This window comes from Saimiri boliviensis, chromosome 7 (genome assembly GCF_048565385.1).
Source record: "Saimiri boliviensis isolate mSaiBol1 chromosome 7, mSaiBol1.pri, whole genome shotgun sequence".
NCBI lineage: Eukaryota > Metazoa > Chordata > Mammalia > Primates > Cebidae > Saimiri > Saimiri boliviensis.
Window position 1 is genome coordinate 76638971 of NC_133455.1, and position 22037 is coordinate 76661007.

A 22037-nucleotide genomic window follows, 5' to 3' on the forward strand; every position below is an offset into this window, starting at 1 on the left:
AGTAGGTGCCTACTACATATTAATTTTACACTGAAAGCTAAATATTTTTACTTATTAATGCAAAATATTTTTACTTATTAAGATAGAATTTAAATGCTAGTGACCTTGGTAAATTGAAAATATCAAGAGAAAATAAATGAAGACTGAAGCAAAGCTTTGCCTTTAAGTTCAAACAATCTGTGTTCAATTCTAATTTAGTCACTTAATAAGCCCAGTGGCCTTCAGCTGGGTATTTAGCTTCTTTGACTCTCAACTACCTAGACATAAAATGAGGATATTGATACTGATCCCTTAGGCTTGAGTCATTGTGAGGAATAAATGAACTAATATATATGAAGGTTCCTAACTCAAGGCATGGCCCAATGTAGGATACTCAATAAATGCTAGCCTCATGTTCTTACTATACACATGGAAAAAAGATTTCCAAAAAGTGTAAAAGACTGGCCACAGAGGCTCATGGCTGTAATCCCAGCACTTTAGGAGGCCAAGGCGGGAGGATCACCTGAGATTAGGAGTTCAAGACCAGCCTGGCCAACATGGTGAAACCCTGTCTCTACTAAAAGTATCCAAAAAACAATAGCTGGATGTGGTGGCACACACCTGTGATCCCAGATACTAGGGACACTGAGGCAGAAGAATTGCTCAAACCTAGGAGGCAGAGTCCCGTGAGCCAAGATTGCACCACTGCACTCCAGCCTGTATGACAGAGCAAGACTCCATCTAAAAAAAAAAAAAAAAAGTGCAAAAGGTAAAAGACCTTCAAGGATCTCCTCATCAATTTCCCCTTTAAGTCGTTGTAAACTAAAAGTACGAAGAAAAGGTAATTCTACAATCTTCCCCAACAAATGGTTTAGTCTTTCTAGAAAGCAGCACAAAAGAAAGTTGCTTCAGTATCTAGCATAAATCTCATCAATTCGTTTATTTAACATTTATTATTTCCAAGATGCCATGGATTATTTTCCAGACAAGTGTCATTTAAACCTGTGTCCACATTTCTGATCTCTATGAACCAATGAATGCTAAGTATCCAACAGCCTCTAGTGTTGGAAATTCATTGCTTTCTTTAACAACTCTTAGTCTTTGGACAGATTTCAGTATTATTTACTGATGCAAGAAAGCAGGGAGAAGAGTTCAGAGGAAACAGGAAATGAGTTCAATCTGAGATTGTTGAGTTTGAGATTAATCTGATATATCCAGATGGAGAGATATAGTGTATAGGCAGAAAATCATATCAAAAGGTCTTACCAGATACCTTAGATTTGGAAATTATCAACACACATGCAGTAGTTAAACGATGAGAATAGATGAGATCAATAAAATAATGCTGGCTGGGCTCAGGCCAGGTTGAGGCCAGGAGTTTAAGACCAGCCTGCCCAACACAATGAAACCCTGTCTCTACCAAAAAATACAACAATTAGCTGGGCTGGTGGTGCATGCCTATAGTCCCAGCTACCTGGGAGGCTGAGGCAGGAGAATGGCTTGAACCTGGGAGGTAGAAGTTTCAGTGAGCTGAGATTGTACCACTGCACTCCAGCCTAGGCAACAGAGTGAGATCCTGTCCCAAAATAAATAAACAAATAAGAAGAAAAAGGAAAACTGGTAAGAGAGACATACCAAGAACAGAGTACCTGGGAACACTAATATTTCAGGAAAAGGCTGAGGAAGAGGAGCCAGCAAGGAGGCTTTAAAGAAATTGTCACAGAAATAACGAGAGAACCACAGATACTGTTTCATAAGCATAGAAGTGGAGGGAAATATAGCTGGAAAGGAAGAGTGGTCACTTACATGAAATGTGAGGGATATCAAATAAAACGAAGGCTAAATAAAATCTACTAAAGAATTTAATCTACCCATAAGGCAGTTCAAAGAAAGGCAATTCAATAAAGGGTTCATCTAAAATTTGAATGCCCTCAGAATAATACTATCTTGGGAACTGTCCAGCTGCACTTTGATAAACACAGTGTTAAAACTTTACCACTTTATAAAAGCCTTAATCTTTATACCCCTCTAAATATTATCAAAATCTTCCTCATTTTGAATACAAATATTTCTCCTTATATAACTGTCCACTGATAAATACTGTTTTCAAATACTTGAAGATAACTTTTCTAATATAGCACTTATCATAATTTGCAGATCTATTTGTGTATATGTCAGTATATACAGATATATTCTTGATTATAAACTCCAAGAGAGTAAGGATACTCTGTTTTACTAAGTATCCACAGCACGTCATACAGTGCCTGAAACCTTGTAGATGCTCCACATACAACGATTGAATTAATGAGTGTATTGACGAGCAGCATTTTAAACTATAGAATTAATTATCGAATGAAATTTTAGCATTCCTTTCTTTATGGATTTTTTTTCTTAATTGGATCAATGCTTATGTAACTTCTAAGTCAATGTAAGAGAGCAAGATAGATTGGGTGCTCTCTTACACTTCCTTCCAGAAGTGTGAGATTCTATGAAAAGCTGACAAACATTACATGCAGTGGGAACATCTCATTGAAAATTGGGAAACCTGGCTCCCAAACCCAGGTCTGCCACTATTTCTGGGCTCTTCAATAAGCCTGGCTACTTCTCTGGCCTTGGGACCACATTTACAAAGTGAAACTTTTGTATCTATACACTCCAAGGTCTTTTTTGAATTTAATATATTAGAATTTTTTTAAAAAGCATGTAAATATTATAATGTGTAAAGAAAGGTATGTGAAATGCCTAGTCATTGTTCTGATTATATTATCATTTCTTCAAACTTCATATTTCTCTTTTTTTGAAGCTATTGTTTAACTATAATAAGCTCCTTTTATATCCTATTTTCACTTTGTCACATATTCAATCATCCGAAATACAACTGCCTTATCATCTCCAACAAAGTAGTTCTTCAAATTGAATTATATTATTGTTTTCTATGACTCGGAATCTATCCTTTCATAAGGGGCTTTTCTCTTAGCCCCAGCTAGAAAATTTTGTTGCTAATTATAATTTTATAGCACAATCTATAGCAATACTTACTGACAATTAAGGCAAATTATCACCAATTACTATTCCATTTTATAAACAACGATTCTAATTCAGACCAAGAAGATGAATTAAGTATACAAAGAACCTATTATATATATATAGATACATAAATATACATATATTAAAATTACAAGGAAATTTTCATGATACCTCTCATCTGTAAAAACAAAACAAAAAAAAAAATTCAATCTGTTCCCACCTTTTTCAGCAATATTTCTAAAAGACATTCAAAAGAAAATACAACATAGGTGTAACACACTGCTCCTCCTTTGATGTTGCTGTCATATTAAAAACATCCATAACCTTCATGAATAGAAACCTGGCCCGGCGTGGTTGCTCAGGCCTGTAATCCCAGCACTTTGGGAGGCTCAGGCGGGTGGATCATGAGGTCAAGAGTTCAAGAACAGCCCGGTCAACATGGTGAATTCTTGTCTCTACTAAAAATCCATAAATTAGCTGGGTGTGGTGACACGTGCCTGTAACCCAGCTACTCAGGAGGCTGAGGCAGGAGAATTGCTTGAACTGGGATCCAGGAGACAGAGGTTGTAGTGAGTAAAGATTGTACCACTGCACTCCAGCCTGGGCTACAGAGCAAGACTCCATTTCAAAAAAAAAAAAAAAGAACAGAAACCTATTCATATTACCTTACAATGTCTGCTGTCTGTATTATCATATTATTTTAAAAATCTGTTTACAGATATAGTTTTGGTTTTATTCTGCCATTTGTTAAAATGAATTTAAAATAGATTTACTTAGAAAGGAATTGTCTGGATTCTTCCAATATAACTAATGTTTTCATAAGGCTTTGTCATTAATCAGAAAATTGAAAGATTGCATTGTTCAATACTCACCCAGCATTTAGCATCTAATTAGTCTTATATTGATGTTCTACAAATGCAACTGAGTTCTGCACCACAACTGCTGCATGAGTGTTCCCACCCCACCACCAAGAAATACATTTCTTGCAGGGCAAAGAGCCCAACAGAGCTTTTTAGAAGATCAATGTAATAGTACATTTTCGCCTGAGTTTATATTCCAGAAAAAGACACATTTCGGCTTACATTTGTTTAAAAGTTTGAGCTTTTTTTCAATTAAAATGAATAAATATTTGCGTATACAACATGAATTTTTCAAATTTTCTTAGATGCTAGTTCCTCATCTTAATACATGACACGGCTTTTCATCAAATGAAGTTGGAAAATCATAGAAACACATTTGTGGTAAATCTGAGACATATTCAAAGAATGCTATGATGCTATAATTTTAATTAATTCTAAAATTGAAAAGGGGAGTCCTTCTTATTATTTGAAGATACAAATAATTTGAATTAAGATAATTCTCTAACCAGCATTCTGTTAAGCACGATGAATCTAATGTTCTAATGAGCATGATTCAGATGCAGTGCTGTATGGTTAAAAACTCAGCTCTCAACGCAGCGTATCTGATTCAAGACTCATTTTTGCTTCCTACAAGCTATGTGGCCTTGGTCAACCCACTTACTTAGAAAGGCCACTAGTGCCTTACTCTGGAATTGCTGTGTGAGTTTAAAAAGATCACTCATGTGAAGTACTTAGCACAGTGCCAGGCACGTTGGTCAGTTTCAATTTTTTTTAATGTTTACAGATGTCCATGGAAAGCAAAGACCACAGGGAGAAACTCTTCTTCCCCTCAGAGTTTTCCTGTCCATGACAATTATGCAGGAGCACAGCCTCACTGCACAATGACACTCAAGTGGTAACAGAAGGCAAAATGAAATAGAGAACTCTGGGCATGCTCCCCACTTTCATCCATGGCTCTTTCTTCCTTCCATCAACTTGTCTAGGCAGCAGATCACTGCTGGAAAAGTGGACTTCGTGGTCTATGAGGCCAAGTTGCTACAAGCTAGGCAAAAATTCAGAAAGAGAACAATAGAGAGAAAGGTGATTTTCTGAGGACACTTTTAAAAGTGAATGAGGTTCTTTTATACACATTATTGTTCCCCAGAGCTCTTTCTTAGGTGTTAAGACATTTCCTGGGAGATCTCATCCATTCAGAAGATTTCAGCTGCTACCAGTACACTACTGACTTCCAAATCTGTATCTTTAAGCCATAATTCTGTTGTGAACTTCAAACCAAATTTACTGTTACTCACATTTATTCTTGGGTATTCCAAAGGTACCTCAAACTCAAAATGCTTTAAACCAATTATCCTCATCTAGGTGGGCTACAGTTGCTCTGGGGATCTCATTCTATAACCCCGAGCAGTCACCTAAGCCAGGACCCATTATTGACTCTTTTCTCTCCCACTACCACATATTCAGTCTTCAAGACCAGTTGGTTTCATCTCCTACCTCTAAACTGTCCCTTCTTTTCCTCTTTTCTTCAACCTCTTTTCTTCAGACTTTTGCTAGTTCTCACCAGAATGACTGAATAGCTCTATAGCTGGTCTCACTGGCTTCCTACTCTGCCCTCCATGGTGTCAATCCCCAATATTCCCACCAAAGCATCTTTCTAAATATCAGAGGAGGGTAAGCCTCAAGAGATACCACAGTTAGGCATGGCAGCTCACACCCGGAATCACAGCACTTTGTGAGGCTGAGGCAAGAGGATCACTTGAGGCCAAGAGTTCAAGACCAGCCTGGGCAACATAACAAGACCCCATCTCCACAAAAAAAAAAAATTTAAAAATTAGCCAGACATGAGGGCGCAAGTCTGTAGTCCTAACTTCTTGGAAAGCTGAGGCAGGAGGATCACTTGAGGCCAAGAGGTCAAGGATGCAGTCGGCTATGATTGTGCCACTGCACTCCAGCCTAAGTGACAGAGCAAGACCCAGTATCTAAAAAATAAAATTAAATATAAATAAAGAGAGAGACCTTAGAGGGGCAATACTTCTGTCAAGAAATATAAAAGGTCACTGTTTAAAATTTTTCTTAGAGTGGCCACCATAGCAGACATAAACTAGGAAACAAAGATTTACTTTGATGTGACAGAAAGAGATGCTATCAAGAACTGTGAAGGATCTGATGGTTAACCCTATTTGCAAACTCACAAGTTAGTTTACCATATTTCATAGATCCTGGCAAAAGACATAGCCTCCCAGATTAGAGACAGAGGAGTTTATTATTCATCATACAGCCACAGACTCCCAGATTAGAGACAGAGGAGTTTATTATTTATCATACAGCAAGCAGCATGAACATCGTGTTTAAGTTGGTTCTCTTTCTCCCCAAGACCCACAGGTATGACATGAAATGGATCACAGGCAGATGCTGCATGTGACATCCCTAGCATTTATGGAACCCAAATCTTCTATAATGGGCTACAAGAAGACCTGCCCTTTGCCCTAAGGGGAGAGATTATTTTTATTATTCTGGACAATAAGTAAATCTGCCCTGTGATCCAGAGACAGAAATTATTTTCTAAGACTAGTCGCTTGTTAAACATCCTTGTAAAGATATTTTGGAACAGAAGAGTAGTTAATGTTCTGAGAGACTTGTGGAGAAACAGGCTTTGAATTCAAACCTGCCTCTGGCATTCACTATCTATATGATTTTTACCTTTCTCTATCAGAGTTTCCTTCCCCGAAAATGAGGATTGTACTCATTTCTAACCCACAGCCATTTTACAATATCAAAAGAAATAACTTCCATAAAAATGTTTTGTAAACAGCCGGGCGCGGTGGCTCAAGCCTGTAATCCCAGCACTTTGGGAGGTCGAGGTGGGTGGATCACAAGGTCGAGAGATCGAGACCAACCTGGTCAACATGGTGAAACCCCGTCTCTACTAAAAATACAAAAAAAAATTAGCTGGGCATGGTGGCGCATGCCTGTAATCCCAGCTACTCAGGAGGCTGAGGCAGAATTGCCTTAACCCAGGAGGCGGAGGTTGCGGTGAGTCGAAATCGCGCCATTGCACTCCAGCCTGGGTAACAAGAGTGAAACTCCGTCTCAAAAAAAAAAAAAAAAAAAAAAAAAGTTTTGTAAACAATATGGCACAATTTTAAGTATAGTTATTATTTATGATTCTGGAATGTATTTTGTTGTTTCTTATGGAAATGAAAAAGACAAATTATTTAGAATTTTTTAATTATAAAATTACTAAAACACTTATTAAATACCTTATTAAAGGTTAATTTAGGTGGTACGAGGTGAAGAATATGACACATTTTTCAACCTTAAGAATTTCACATTCTAGGGAGGAACCAGAAAGAAAAGACGATGACCAAGATGTGTTCAAGTGACAGAACAGAAGCACTATGTGCTTCTATAGAACGTGGAGGAATCTTTATAGAACTTGGATGAATCTAAGTAATCATTAGATCCAACCCTCTCATTTGCCATAAAGAACACTGGTGATAAAAATGATCAGTAATTTTTTTCCAAGGGCTGACAGCTCTCTGTGGCAGTGTCAGAATGGGAACTCATTATTTTTGACTTTTAGTTTAATAAACAATCTTGACAGACATTTCTTGTTCCTGAATAGAGGTTTTACAAGACTGAGGCAGGACATTCGGTTTGACTCCGTACATTTTTCTTTCTTCTTCGGTCATAGTTCAGTTCATTGCCCTTTCACTTCTTTGTTCCCCAAGAATGTCAATGGATTTATTCTTTTCTAACTCTTGTCTCAAAGATCAAGGATTTTCTCTTTTATATAGAGAAATCTAGGACAAAATTCCCTTCTGACCCTTTTCCCCCTTACTTTTACTCCATCTGGCTCCCTACCTGATAATTCTTCCTTGTTATATCCCACAAAATGCTAACCCTGACACCTTCCCTGGCTGCCAGTTATTCAGTCTGCTTTTTTCTCTCAGTTCACTCCAGTCTGCCATACCATCTGCCCAGTGAACTTGATGCAGATTTCATAAAATGCAAAGCGAAATATTAGCTACAAGCCCTGAAGTTCACCTTAAAGACTAGATGTAATCAGCTGCTAGGAAAAGACAGTAAGCAAGGAAAACCATAGCTCACCCAGTTTTCCTAGTAGGGTAATATGGACTCTGCTCCAAGGTAAAATCCACCAATGTGCAGTAAGCTTGATTTCAGTTCCATGTATTGATTTTGAATTTTTTTCAGTACCTGAATTTTTTTATTAATTTTACATTTGGGATTGCAATGGGGAAGAAAAATAGATATATCATTTTCAATAAATACCACAGTAGCCATAGCTCAATAATTAGATTGAGTTTAAAGCTTAATTATACAAGTTTGAGTGTTTGGGGACAATACAAGGAAAAATCAGGTTCTTTCCATTTAAAGCCTTTCTTGAGAATCACCAAAGAGTCTCAAAATATTATACTTCAAAAACTAAAGACAAGATATTCAAGGATTTTGAGAAAGTTTCTAAGTGTATAAAAATGCTAATATAAACAGTTATAATCTTTTACAAGAGGTGCAAAGAAAAAAATATTCAACTTTAAATTTTTATGATCTAATAAACTGACCTTTTTTAGGTTTTAGTAAACACATGGGTTTTTTTAATAATCAAATATACTCAAAAATTTTAATTTTGTGGAATCTTCTATGGTGGCAAGCATTTAAAAACTTAGAAGTATTAAAATAAAATTTATAAATATTCGAGCATATTATCTATACTAAATAGCATTTAGAATTAGAATAGCCAAAAAAAATTAATATCATTGACACCAGGAACAATGGTATCAATAGTGTCCCTCAAGTTAAAAAAAAAAAAGCAAATCTGTTCATGATAAATTACAAAAATGGTAATTATGTAGATAAGAATAAATGGCTCTAAATTCCCTAATGAATGAGTCAAGTTACTGACAAGAGCAATCAAAACACATTCCATATGTGACTAACACTTAAATTCGACATTGACAAATATTATTTAATTTATGCAACAATAGAATCTCAAGTGTATGTAGTCTGTAAGCCTCCAAGTTACAATAAATTGTGGAAAGTATGAGAATTTCAGTCAGCATGTTTATTTTATTTTTGTCCTTGACTTTTGCCTAGAATGTATTTGTTAATTCGGGTGTAGGTCAGAATTGCTCCCTGCTTCACACACACACACACACACACACACACACACACACACAATTAGAATAAATGACAATCTTCACAGAATGCTTCCTTAGTCATTGAAGAAACATAACAAAATATGCTCTATCAGTATGTAACTATGTAACTACTGATCATCTTCCCATTAAGTTTATTAAGTACCTATTACATGCCAGACACTATGCTAAACACTGGGAATCAATAGAAATGAGATATACATGGGTCTGCCTCACAGAGCTTACAGTCTAACAGATTCAGTAGAATGAATTGATATCATTCCTCAGCTATAAGCAAAGCTATTCTATATAGTAGAAACTTGTAAGCACTTAGAAAAAAAAAGTAATATTTAATAGCATGACTATCACAAACTATATTAATCATACAACTTGAAAGAAAGCAAATTGCTTCACTCCCTCAGACTGACATGTCTAAATCTAATCTCAGTTTATAATTAATATACCAGTATAAGGAAACATAAGAACTTCCAGAGTATTGATAAAACTGATGACAAAATATTTTACCCAGTGAATTGAGCTTGTGACCTGAGGTCCTAGACAGCAGTAGAATGGAGTCACATACTTAGCTATGATACCTTCTGACAATAGCAAAACTGGCTTGGGGTGGGGGGGAGGAAATGTTACTAATATATGAAGATAAGTTTAAACTTCCTAAATCATAAAATATTATGTCTTCAATCCTAAAGGAATTAGTTATGGAAAGTAATTTAAGATTAGCAGGGCAAAATTTACTAAAAAGAAGAGATACTCATTTTGAAATTGTAAGCCCAATAAATATACAAGGAAAACCTCATCTTTTTTCAAGTCCATCCCCCCCGCTACTCACAGTAGCTACTCAAATAGAACAAAAACCTAGACATTATGGTCAAAATTTTGACATCTAAGCCCTAAAAGGACTAACAATAAGTCACTATTGAAATTCCAAAAATAACTTAGATAACTAAAATTGACTTTGTATGCTAGAATACATTGATATATAAGATAATATCTTAGTTAGGAAATAAATAAACATTTCTTCCAACCGTAGGATATGAACCAAACATGCATTAATATGTGAAAAACAATTTCTAATTTACATTTTGGAGGGAAAATGTGTTCTCTAAATAGAAGGCTAACAAACTAAGTAAAACACAGATTCTGTGCTCAGATGAAACAGCCTATGAGAACAATATTTGGAGTCAAAGGCCAGGTTTGGGCTGCTTGCTGCATGGGGAAACCTGTGAAAGGAGTAAAAGTTGAAGGTTTCCCACCTTTTTGAATGTGTGGAATACAATTTAGTGGTAAAAACGCTTTCTAAAGCCATGCAACTCAAATCATAGTCCACAGGCCAACAGTATTCAGCTGACAGCTTGTTAAAAATGCAGAATCTCAGGCCCTCTTCCAGAACCTTCATTTTAGCAAAATTCCCCTAGGCAAGTTGAGCATGCACAGAAGTTTAAGAGGCACTGATATAAAGGAATAAGGCATTCTGGGACTAAAGCACCTGTTCCAAATATTTGGAATAAATTTAAACTTCTGCATCTACAGTACATCCCTTAAAGCCTCCAAGATGCCATCAACTTCAAGATGAGTCCCGCATCAACCATACAATGAGTCATTAGGAAAAAATAAAACTACAGGGGTCAACCTAGCCACTCATCATTATCATTAAGCTCCTTCAGATGAGTCCTTTACTATCAACTACCCTGATTTCAGGTGTAAATAAGGTTGGAGGATTGTGGTTAGAGGTGACAGAGGGGCCAGCATACACATCTTATAACTAGCTGTCCTCACATACCCCTCTGTCAACAGTGACACACTCATACTCCTTAGCCTGTGTATGGCCTGCAGATATGTCTGTTGACCCACATCATATTTTAAATGTGAATTTATTGCCGTTATTTATAATTGTGAAACTTTCACATTTAAAAATCTGCACTTCCAAGTTATCTTCTGCAAATCAGAAGATCTGCCACACCAGACCCATATTAGATCTAGCGGTAACATGTTGGAGCCAAGGCTCAGCTGTCACACTTAGATGTCAGCCATAATCTCCACCACTCCCTGTGGGATCCCCAGGACTATGGCTGAGGCCAAGTGTCAGTTGCTATTTGTCATATTCCACTTGGTCTGCTTCATTCATTCACATTTCCCCTATAAGCACTTAAATCTGTGAGCCTTTTTTTTTTTTTTCTTTTAGAGTCTTGCTCTGCCACCCAGGTTGGAGTGCAGTAGTTCTATCTTGGCTCACTGCAACCTTTGCCTCCCGGGTTCAAGCAGTTCTCCTGCCTCAGCCTCCCGAGTAGCTGGAATTACAGGCACCTGCCACCATGCCAGTCTAATTTTTGTATTTTTTTAGGAGAGACAGGACCATGTTAGCCATGCTGGTCTCAAACTCCTGACCTCAGGTGATCCATTCACCTCAGCCTCCCAAAGTGCTGGGATTAAGAGACTCTAGGACACATCATGTCACTGATCTAAAGTCACTCCTTATGTGAAATTCAGGAAAAAGAGCTACCATTCATATCACCCTCCATTTAAGGATAGCCCTTGTGAGATGGAATCAATCCACTGCATTACAAACCTCATCTCAAATATAATACACTATAATATTTTTCTTTACAATCCATTCCAACTCAGATATTTAACTATTTTAATTATTTCTTTTCAGACCTATACTTCACAGTTATAAATAAGAATGACTAGGAAGAACAGATAGAGCACAATACATTGTTGAGCCATTCCTTCAGATTCACTTTCAAAACTTCAGTATACTGAAATGGTAAACACCATGAGGGCAGATATCTGTCTTTTTTGTTTACTAAGATAGCCCAAACACCTAGAGAGTGCTTTCTATGGAACGAATGTTTGTGTCTTCCCAAAATTCGTATATTAAAGCCTAAATCTCTAATGTGTTGGTATTTGCAGGTGGGACCCTTGGGAAGTAATTAGATTATAAGAGTGGAGCCCTCATGAATGGAATTATTGTCTTATTAGAAGAGACATGAGAGAAATGATACCTGTCCCCCAAACCCACCACCACCATGTGAGGATCTAGTAAGAAGGTGGGTGTCTACAAGCCAGGAAGATGGCCTTCACCAGATAAATCTGCTGGTGCCTTGATTTTGAACATCCCAGCCTCCAGAACTGTGAGAAATTACTGCTTATTGTTTGTTACTCAGTCTGTGGCTTTGCTTGTGTTGTGGTGGTGGTTTTCTCGATACGGGGTCTTGCTCTGTCAGTCAGGATGGAGTGCAGGGGCACCATCACAGCTCACTGCAGCCTCAACCTCCTGGGCTCAAGCAAACCTCTCACCTCAACCTCCCCTGTAGCTGAGACTATAGGCATGTGCCACCATGCCTGGCTGGTGTTTTTTTTTGTTTTTTTTTTCTTCTTTTTCAGAGATGAGGCTTCACCACATTGCCCAGGCTGGTCTCAAACTGTTGGGCTCAAGTAATCCATCTGCTTCAGCCTCCCAAAGTATTGGGATTATAGGTGTGAGCCACTGCGGCTGGTGAATCTGTGGCATTTTTATTGCAGCAGCTCAAACTGACTAAGACAGTGCCCAATAACTACTTATTGAATAAACGAATAGATTTTTCCAAGGATTATAAATTCTCAAAATTCATATATAGATTTTGAATGAATATGTTTAATTATCATATATGAAGATTATTTGTTAGCCTAGCTGATCAAATTTCAGCGACTATGAAAACCATCAGTAGAACAAAGAATGTAACCCTAAAAAGCCTGAGACCCATGACCTATCACAAGTTGTTTTACAATAAAACATCATACAGATAAAGCTAGATTACTAAATTATAAGATTAAATCTGACGCAATTTTATGTTCAAAGCTCTATGGCCTTTATTCATCACTGTAATCATCATCATCATCATCATCATCATCATCATCATCATCATCATCTCCATCTTGATCTTACAACGCTGGAAAACTCAAGGCTGGAGTGCAATGGCGCAATCTCGGCTCACCGCAACCTCCGCCTCCTGGGTTCAGGCAATTCTCATGCCTCAGCCTCCTGAGTAGCTGGGATTACAGGCACACGCCACCATGCCCAGCTAAATTTTTGTATTTTTAGTAGAGATGGGGTTTCACCATGTTGACCAGGATGGTCTCGATCTCTTGACCTCGTGATCCACCCACCTCGGCCTCCCAAAGTGCTGGGATTACAGGCTTGAGCCACCGCGCCCGGCTGCAAGCTAATGAATTTTAACCACTCAACAAATGATAGAAGGAGCAAATATATCTTCAACTAGAATAGTATAAATTTTGACCCAATTCTAAATGTTTATTTACAGGCATACCGACCATCGGTCTTAAAGAAGTTTGCAATAATGCCAAACTGCAAACATATCTTAGCAGGAAACAACTGTCATGTAACAGATGACTTATCTATTGAAAACATATATGAAGCATTTAAATGCCAGGAACTATCTGGTAGATTTTTCTTGACTTCCTAACCAAAAGGGAAGCTCCTTAAGGTTAAATATGTCACGCTATATTATTGCACTTCCAAGCCATGATACTTAGTGAGTCTGAACACATGGAAAAAAACTATTTTTTTTTTTTTGAGGCAGGGTCTCACTCTGTCACCGAGGTTGAAGTGCATGGGCGTGATCACAGCTCACTCACTGCAGCCTCAACCTCCCAGGCTCAAGTGATCCTCCTACCTCTTAGCCTCCCGAGTAGCTGGGACTACAGGCACACACCACCATGCCTGGATAATTTTTTTTTTTTTGTAAAGGTAGGGTTTATCATGTTGCCCAGATGGTCTTGAGCTCCTGGGCTCACATGATCCCCTTGCCTCGGCTTCCCAAGGTGCTGGGATTAGAGGCATGAGCTACCATGCCTGGTTGAAAAAACATATTTTTAATTGTCTTGAAAATTCCACCAAAGAAATATGTTGCTGAGAAACTGAGGCACAGAGAAATAAAGTGGTTTTCTTGTGGTCACATGGTTATTTATTGTTAGAGCTACAAAAGCATCACCAGAGCTCTCGCCACTGCACTACATTGGTTTTATAATAGTCAATTTCAAAATTTATCTGCTAACCCAAATAGCAAGCTAGGGAATTTTAACCACTCAACAACTGATGCAAGGAGCAAATATATCTTCAACTAGAAAAGTATAAACTTTCATCCAATTCTGAATGTATATTTATAAGCATACCAGTCACCAGTCTAATAGAGGTTTGCAATAATGTTTAAATACATACCTATCTTAGCAGGCAACAACTGTCCTTTAACAGTCATTAGGCTTAGTTCAAGAACTAAACTTTCAAAAATTAGGTTAAATTTTTTTCCTTTAAGTTTTCCAAAATGGGGCCTCTGTTTTGTGGAGGATGACATTTCAGTGCCTTCTCATTCTCCTGTTGGCCTTTGAATTGCTTCACTGAAATGTGGATCATCTACCTTCTTCTTTCTCTTTCTACGCTGTGAAAAAGAACTAAAGTTAAAGCTATTACCCTCAATTTGACTCAGTTTTCCAAAGAAAATACAAACAAAAGTAAGACCAGGTCACAGCTACTGCCTTATCTCATAGCCATTTCTAAGAAATTTTCTGAGCACTCCAGCACCAACAAATTTGAGGATGTCATTCACCATACAACTATAACAAGGTAAACTAAACTAAGAAAAAAATGGTAACAGTAACCATGTTTCCTACTGTAAATAAAATAGTACCAGACAGTGTCTCTGTGGATTTAGAACTGTCTGTAAGCTAATAAACATAAAAACATAAGTGTAAGTGTTGTTTTTCTCAAACAATGTAAGTGGCCTTTTCTAAATTCTTGATTGATCTGAGAAGTCACTAATTCATTCCATCAATACAGAACACTCTACTGTTTGAGTAGACCAAGTTGTAGGGTCCTGGAAGGCCTATCTTCTCAAAGAATTTATTTTAACAAAGTCTCTGTGTTCTATCACTAGGTGGAAGTTTACCATTAAAATTCCTATGACCACATAACCCTTTTAAAACCATGGCAGAGTTTTCAGATGTAGACAATAATTTTAAATGATCAGTTTTTTGCACCAGAAAGAATCTGTCTCCTCATAGCCCAGGACATTCTGGTTTGAAAACTTTAATTCCAAAGCACAAATACACCTTTACAAAAATCTTCTGTTCTAGTGCCCACTATAATTTATTTTTATAGACTTGTTTATAAAGAGCTGCATGAGAAAGCCAAAGTGTTTTTCTGTATTATTAAACTCAACAGAAAGTTCCATGTGCAGCTACAGGAGGCCATAGGCAATTAACACTGAAAATTGAAAGGTTTAGAATCTTTGCATGACCTTTAAAGGGCAACACACTTGCCCATTCACATGCATGCAATTATACAGTGACCAGTTCATAGCAGCAAATATATATATATATATATATATATATATATATATATATATATGTGTGTGTGTGTGTGTGTGTGTGTGTGTGTACGTTTAGTAAATACCTTGCATTCATCAAAAACTACTTTGAACTTCCCAGGCTTCATGTGGAGAGTTAGCCTTACATAGCACAGGAGACTTGTTTAGACGGTTGTCTTAATTTTGTCAAAGTACTAAATTCAGCCTATCACCATAATTTCTAGAATGCAACATTATCACCTTATTGAATCTTTCTGTAAAGAGTTTCCAAAATCTACTGCATAAAGCTATAGTATAAAAGAAGCAATATAAATATAAATTTAATTGAATGACTGTGTTTGTATTATTGCTGGGGAAAGGGAGATGGAGCTTTGCTAACTAGCCATTCAGGGAAAATCATAAAACAATTACAGCTACTATGGAGTAACTTAGGAGATTGAAGGAAGTGATTAAAAGGGCTTTGTCTAATATAAGCTCTGATTCCTTGGTTATATATCTCATCCTCCACATGAACCACTGAACAAAATGGAATATTCTTCTCATAGCTCATATATTTACTTTTCATTTGATTTCCAAGTGAACTAGAAACCTTATGTTTTCCGATGGCAATACCAATCAATTGCACAAGTATTCCACTGACTAGCTTGCCTAATATTACACCACAGGATAAAATCCAACATATCCATGTGGTATACACATTAGAAACAGGTGGATTTTGGAAAACTAACATAACTTTGGAGTATAATATCAATATATTTTCGGCAATTTTGTAGATATTTTAAATGAGAATAGTATACTCAAAGGTAATGCATAGTTTGTGCTTTGACTGTGGAGGTGTATGTTCAATAAAAACAGCACACAGATATATTCGGCATCTAAAATGTATCAAAATCCCAGTTGTAGTGTCAATAAACACATGCCCAAGTGTCTCCACACTGAGGGCAAAATGATTTTTTTTTTGTATTTGTATCCTAGTAAGTAAAAGTATCTCCAAAAGAAAAAGCCATGAGAAAAATAAAATGTATTAACAGTAAAACTCAGTTATAAATGACCTTGTTGTACTATGGATACAGTTGTACTACAGATCAAATCATGGAAAACAGTGGAAAAACTATGCAACTAAAAATGCAGACGTTCTACAAAGTTGTTCTGATCATCTTGGTTTTCAATAACACCCACCTAAGATACTGGTTTTACGTAACCTAAAATACTGATTACGTAAAACCAGTATCTTAGATGGGTGTCATTGAAAGCATATGTATGTATGTATGTATGTATGTGCATATATGTGTAGATACAGAGATTATATAATTAGATATTTCAGAGAAATATATTTAAATATTTTCATGTTCCAATAAGTCTAACTTACCCTTTTAAAATTTCTGTAAGATTAAGTAGAAGACGAGTTGTTTATTTAATTGACAATGACACTGCACTGAATGAATCACTACACTGAACGAACAAAATCAGACCTTCTAAAAATTACCCAATAAGTCAGTGGTCAATGACAATTAAAAAACAGAAACTAACTTCTAGGTCCCTGTTTGCTAGGCTTACCTGTCAATCTCCTGTTTCAGATTGTGCTCCAAACCTAAAGCAAAACTTTTTTTCTAAAAAGACTAATGATAACTCAGTGTGAAATTATTTCTTCTCTTCAATGGAATAATTAAATAGTTCAGTATGCTCAAAGAAGTGCAAAATAAAGTTAACCAAAGAATTTTTAAACAAAATGGTAAATTCACCATATCACATGGCATTACAAAATCAGTGGCCCAAAAGCAAGATATCTCATGTGAAATTTTGTGCGAGCATGTGGCCAGATATTAGGCTGATGAAGCTGGTTTGGCCTTCACATCCAGTAGCAGGCTGTGTTAATGCATTTCTTCTCTTTGTTTTGATGGAGCCCTACTAATAACAGGCTGATGAATTACATTTGTAAATGTCAGTCATAGATCAAAGGGGACGACGGGTTGGATGATTATTTTACCACAAGTTGTGATTTTTCACCAAGAAAACAAAACTGTATTGCACAGTAAAGTTCCTTATTTTTACTTGAATCTTCAATGAACAAAACAGCTGCAGAAAAATGTGACTTAATGAGGCAACCCTAATAAAATACTGCAGAAGTAAAAGCAGGGGCACTGAACTGTTTGTACTCTGGTTGTTTCATCTTTTCAAATATAATAGAAATAACTGATGACACTTTGGAACATTCCTTGTTTGAGACATACATTAGAGAGTTCATCAGTATATGTTCATTAGTTTGCAGTGATTGCTGAACTTGGGCGCAATCTGACAGTACCTTTTCTTAGGGACCAAGATAAGAAATGACTAAGAAATCCTGAAGATACACATCTTACCCTTCCTGTATACGTTAATCCATAACTTGCAATTAGTGATAAATCAACATTAAATGTATATTTTAACACAAAAACACATTTTTAATGGCCATGAAAATACTATATTGAAGACATTGGGTCCAGGACTACTAATATTTTTTGATAAGATATAAAATAATTTTTAAAGTTTTCCACCACCCCCTAAATTTTATCATTTCATAAATTTTTAAATAGGAAAATTGGCTGTATCTAAAAACAGACCTTTTAACAGCCATGCCATCACATTTTATAACTTGGTGGTTAGTAAATACCATATTGCCGTCTCTAAGCAATATGTATCTATTTTGACACAAATCCATAGGCATCTCAAGGAATGTTCATTCTCCAATTTGTCATTGTTAAAATCGCTAATATTTTTCCAATGCTGTATCACACATACTTAGAAGTCTTAAATCCCCTCTAGCAGAACATGTACCATTATATAGACATTTGCTTTCATGTCAAAAATGTTCGGCTCATCTTTAAGAGACACATATCATAGCACTGTACATAAATATAAATTCAGCAACCTAAACTACTAAATTTTTTAAAGGCAAGAAAAGAATCAAGATTTTAACATCAAAAAAATGCCTAATCTGAGTAAAACAACACACTAAAGCTATTTGCCTCTTGAAAGACTCCCTGTGCCTAAGTATTCAGTTGGTAGTGACATTGACCTCACAGACTTTTACTATCTAAAAATAATACAATCCAACTTTTATATTGAAAATTAGGAAAATGAAAATAAAATAAGGTCCAATGTGGTAACTGATGGCCTTTAAGTGCCTACTGGTGGCTTTAAAAATTAAGATTCTAAAAATAAAGGTCAACTCGAACAATTGACTAAGGATACGATCCAGAACAAAATTAAGTAAGGAAAGAGACAAACATGTCTGATCTTTTATTTGAAATATAAATAAAATAGGTGCCAATTTTGATACTGCAAACGATTAATCAGTCTGAGAGTACAAACACAAACATGGAAAGTCTGGGGTAAATACAAATAATCTTAATGCTCTGATTTTTAAAGCTTTAGAAGTGTTTTCAGTCTCCTTTCCTAGTTATTTTGGTTTAGAACTTTACGAAAAAATCTTAAATTTAATTGCTCATTTGTCTTAACTTACAGTGCCTAATAAAGCAGTTTGAGAGTGTTAATTGATAACTGAATATTGATGTTTAAAGCAATCATCTAGTTGAGAAGACAAGAACCAGATAATTATGATCCAGTCAATAGTCATTGAAATTCATTCTGTCCTGAGTGAAAGACCCTCCTACACTAAGTACTTTGGGGACACTTCAGAGTAAAAGTTGCATACAGGTTTGCTTTTTTGTGGTTTTTAAGGTGTTGTTTTTTTTTTTTTTTTCCCCTCCAGGAACCATTCTGTAAAATACAAGAGGGGATTTCACACTCACAAAACGAGGATTTTTTTTCCTCTCTCTCTCTTATTGCCGTAAGCCAAACACCCAGCAAAGGTGAAGAGAGACTAGCTGCTGTAGTAACATTACTACACATTTGATTCCAAACGCTTCAGGCCATTGTTTAACACTCGGTCAGGACCTGGAATACTCAATAGGGAAGCCTCCCGTCCACCCGAAGGCTCTGCGAGCGTCTATGGTTCGTCCTTTTCAGACTGGGTAACTCAACCTGCAGTTCTTGGAGAAATAGGGCAACGGATCTCAAACTTTCCTTTGCAAAGGCAGTTTCTGGAAATGACACGTTCTCCATTGATAAGTGAAGATCAGTGGCCTGAAGAAAACACTTCTTGGTAGGCACCTGACCTTTTAGAATTGAAGGCGGAAGGGATAGCGAAGCAGTTAGGAGAAAACCAATGTACTACTAGCAAGATCTGGGAGACATCTACCCGGAAAGAAATGAAAAACCATTAGTTTCCTGAAGCCATTCTTATTCTGAACGCTGTTCATCAGAGGGTCGTTTACTAAAGCTCCCTTGTAGAAGCCTTTTACAAAAGCTTTATTTCATTCAGTAAGAAAGCTCCCCATCCCAAATCCAAATAAACCTTACATAGATGAGGATCGGGAAATTGTCAGCTTGGTTCTTTATGAAAAAAGCGGTGGAGAAATCAATAGTCTCATTGAAACACCCACCGTCTGCAAACAGGCCTGAGAAACACCCACCGTCTGCAAACAGGCCTGAGAATTAACTAATCAGAAGTGGACAAAAAGTAGGGATTTCAGAAAGATGACCTGACACATCCCATTGATCTTCCCTGGAACGCGACCCCCAACTCCTTATTTAGAGTCCAAAATGGTTACTGGCCGGGATGGGTCTGGGTGAGGAATCGAATTAAAACCCACTTCAATCCTCGACCTGGTCGTTTGCTGTATTAGGAGAAATGGGGCAGAGAGGGAGGCACCGCTCCACGGAGCCTCCTCTCATGCTCCGATCCCCTCTCGACGCCCCTCTACTCCACCCTACCCTGCCTGACTGCCCGCGAGGGAGACGCCGGCCGAGGGATCCGCAGCTGCCCTCACCTCTCGCCTTCCCCGGGCGATCCCCCTACAGCCCCCGAACCCCCGAGAAAGGGGAGGCGAGATGTGTGCCCACAGGAGCTTCCGGGACCGCGGTCCTGCAGTTGCCGCTCCAGTCCCCAGCGCTGGCCGGCGACCCGAGACGCGGCTCGCACCTACCTGCAGCCCCGCTTCCCGGTGGCGGCAACACCTAGCGATGCTCCTGCAGCTTTTGCGGGCCGGCGCCAGCCTTATCGCTCTCGCATCGCTTCCAAGATGCCAATCCGCCGACACCATCCAGGGGCATAGGGAACCGAAGTCTGGTGCTGTGTGCTCGTGGAGGGCGGCGTGTGAGTGTGTGTGGCCCTGAGCGTGCGAGTGTGCGCGCGCGTGTGTGAATGTGTTTCCTCCTCCGATGGCAAGTAGGGCTCAGGAATCTCTTGACATCCGAAATGGAATCCCCCTAAAGCGGGTGAAGGTGAGCCTGATCCTTCTCCCCCCTTCTTTATTCCACAGTGTCAAAGTAATCAAAAGATTTCTTTACTGAGGAAAAGCCAACGTCCCGCAGCCCTTGGCAGCGTCCGCGGTCGCCCGCTGTCCTCGCCGGATGCGCGCTGTGCGCTCCGCTCCCTGGACTGCAAGAATCAAGGCGGTCTTGCAGCAATTACCGCTCTTGTTCCATCTCTGATTTGTTTGCTTTTAACGCCGAGTAAAGACTTTTCCTCTCGCTTCACGTCGTCTCTCCCTCTCACACACACACACACTCACACATCCTCCGTTCCCTCTCTCCCGCCCTCCCTCTTGTTCTCTAGGGAAAGGCAATTGGACGGAATGATTCACCTTCAGGAAAGCAGCCTCGGCCACGCACTTCTCGAGTTCCCCGGCTCTCGCAGGTACCCGGGCTCCAGCGTGGCGGAGTTGCCGGGAGGCTCGGGACAGGAAGGAGAGGCTCTGAGCTCGGCCAAAGTCCCCCCGCCAGACGCCCGCGTTCCTCGGTGCAGGTGCCCCTGTGTCCACTGCTCGCAGATAGGTCCCCGCCGGTGCCCTCGCGGAGACTTTGCTCCTTCCACTCGAGTCCACTTAGCAGCAACTCCTGGCCAGCTTCAGCCCCTCAATCCCGCCTCGAAGTGCTGAGGGCAGAGCCCCGCGCAGCCCACCCGCTGCCCTTCTAGGCATCGTGGGCTGGAAGGAAGGGAAATCCGCCGGTGTCCCCCTGGCAGCAGTGCCCTGGCACCGTCACCAACGAGAAAGTGCGAGTTCCAACATCCAACACGAGCGAGCAGGTGTCGCCTGTGTCACTTCGCTAAAGGCGGGAGGGGAGAAAGAAAGGAGCCGGGGGAGGGGGCCGAGGAAACAAATCCAGATTTCCAGAGGAGAAAGAAGCCGTTTAGCAAGCAAAGCCGCCTCTCTGCGTCCCACCCCAGGCGCTGTACTGTCAAAAGACACTGATGCTAATCTTTTAGAAAGTCGCCATAAAGGGCAGAGCCCCCTCCACTCTAGAACCCTATTCCAGCCAGCCCGGCTGTCCAGGGAATACAGAGTCACTTGGCTTCCCCGTATAGTGCAGAGAGAATGCAGGAGGAGTATAGGTCCTGACACTCCAGGTTGAGTTAAGCAGTAAAATGGGATGGCAGGACCAGGCGACGTTGCCTCCCTTCTCTCTCCCAACAGCCTGTTCTGTGAGCCCCAGCAACCGCCGGTGAGAGCAAACAACGGTCCTGCAGAAAGAACGAGACAGTAAAAGATGCGGAGGCAATTCGTATAAAAGCTGGACTATGTCTCCCTCTAGAG

The 22037-nt window shown here is 38.8% G+C and overlaps 1 protein-coding gene across 4 annotated transcripts in view; it reads right to left on the reverse strand.

The window, feature by feature from the left end:
- The window catches only part of TAFA2 (TAFA chemokine like family member 2), a 545001-nt gene that overhangs the window by 464610 nt on the left and 58354 nt on the right, over window positions 1-22037 (reverse strand). For 3 of the 4 annotated variants that reach the window (XR_012518470.1, XM_074402828.1, XM_074402826.1), the window contains exon 4: window positions 20427-21964. The exons of the other annotated variant lie outside the window; for it this stretch is intronic. The gene's annotated coding sequence lies outside the window, so the exon portion shown is untranslated. The remainder of the gene's footprint in view (window positions 1-20426; window positions 21965-22037) is intronic. 4 annotated transcript variants of the gene reach the window in all.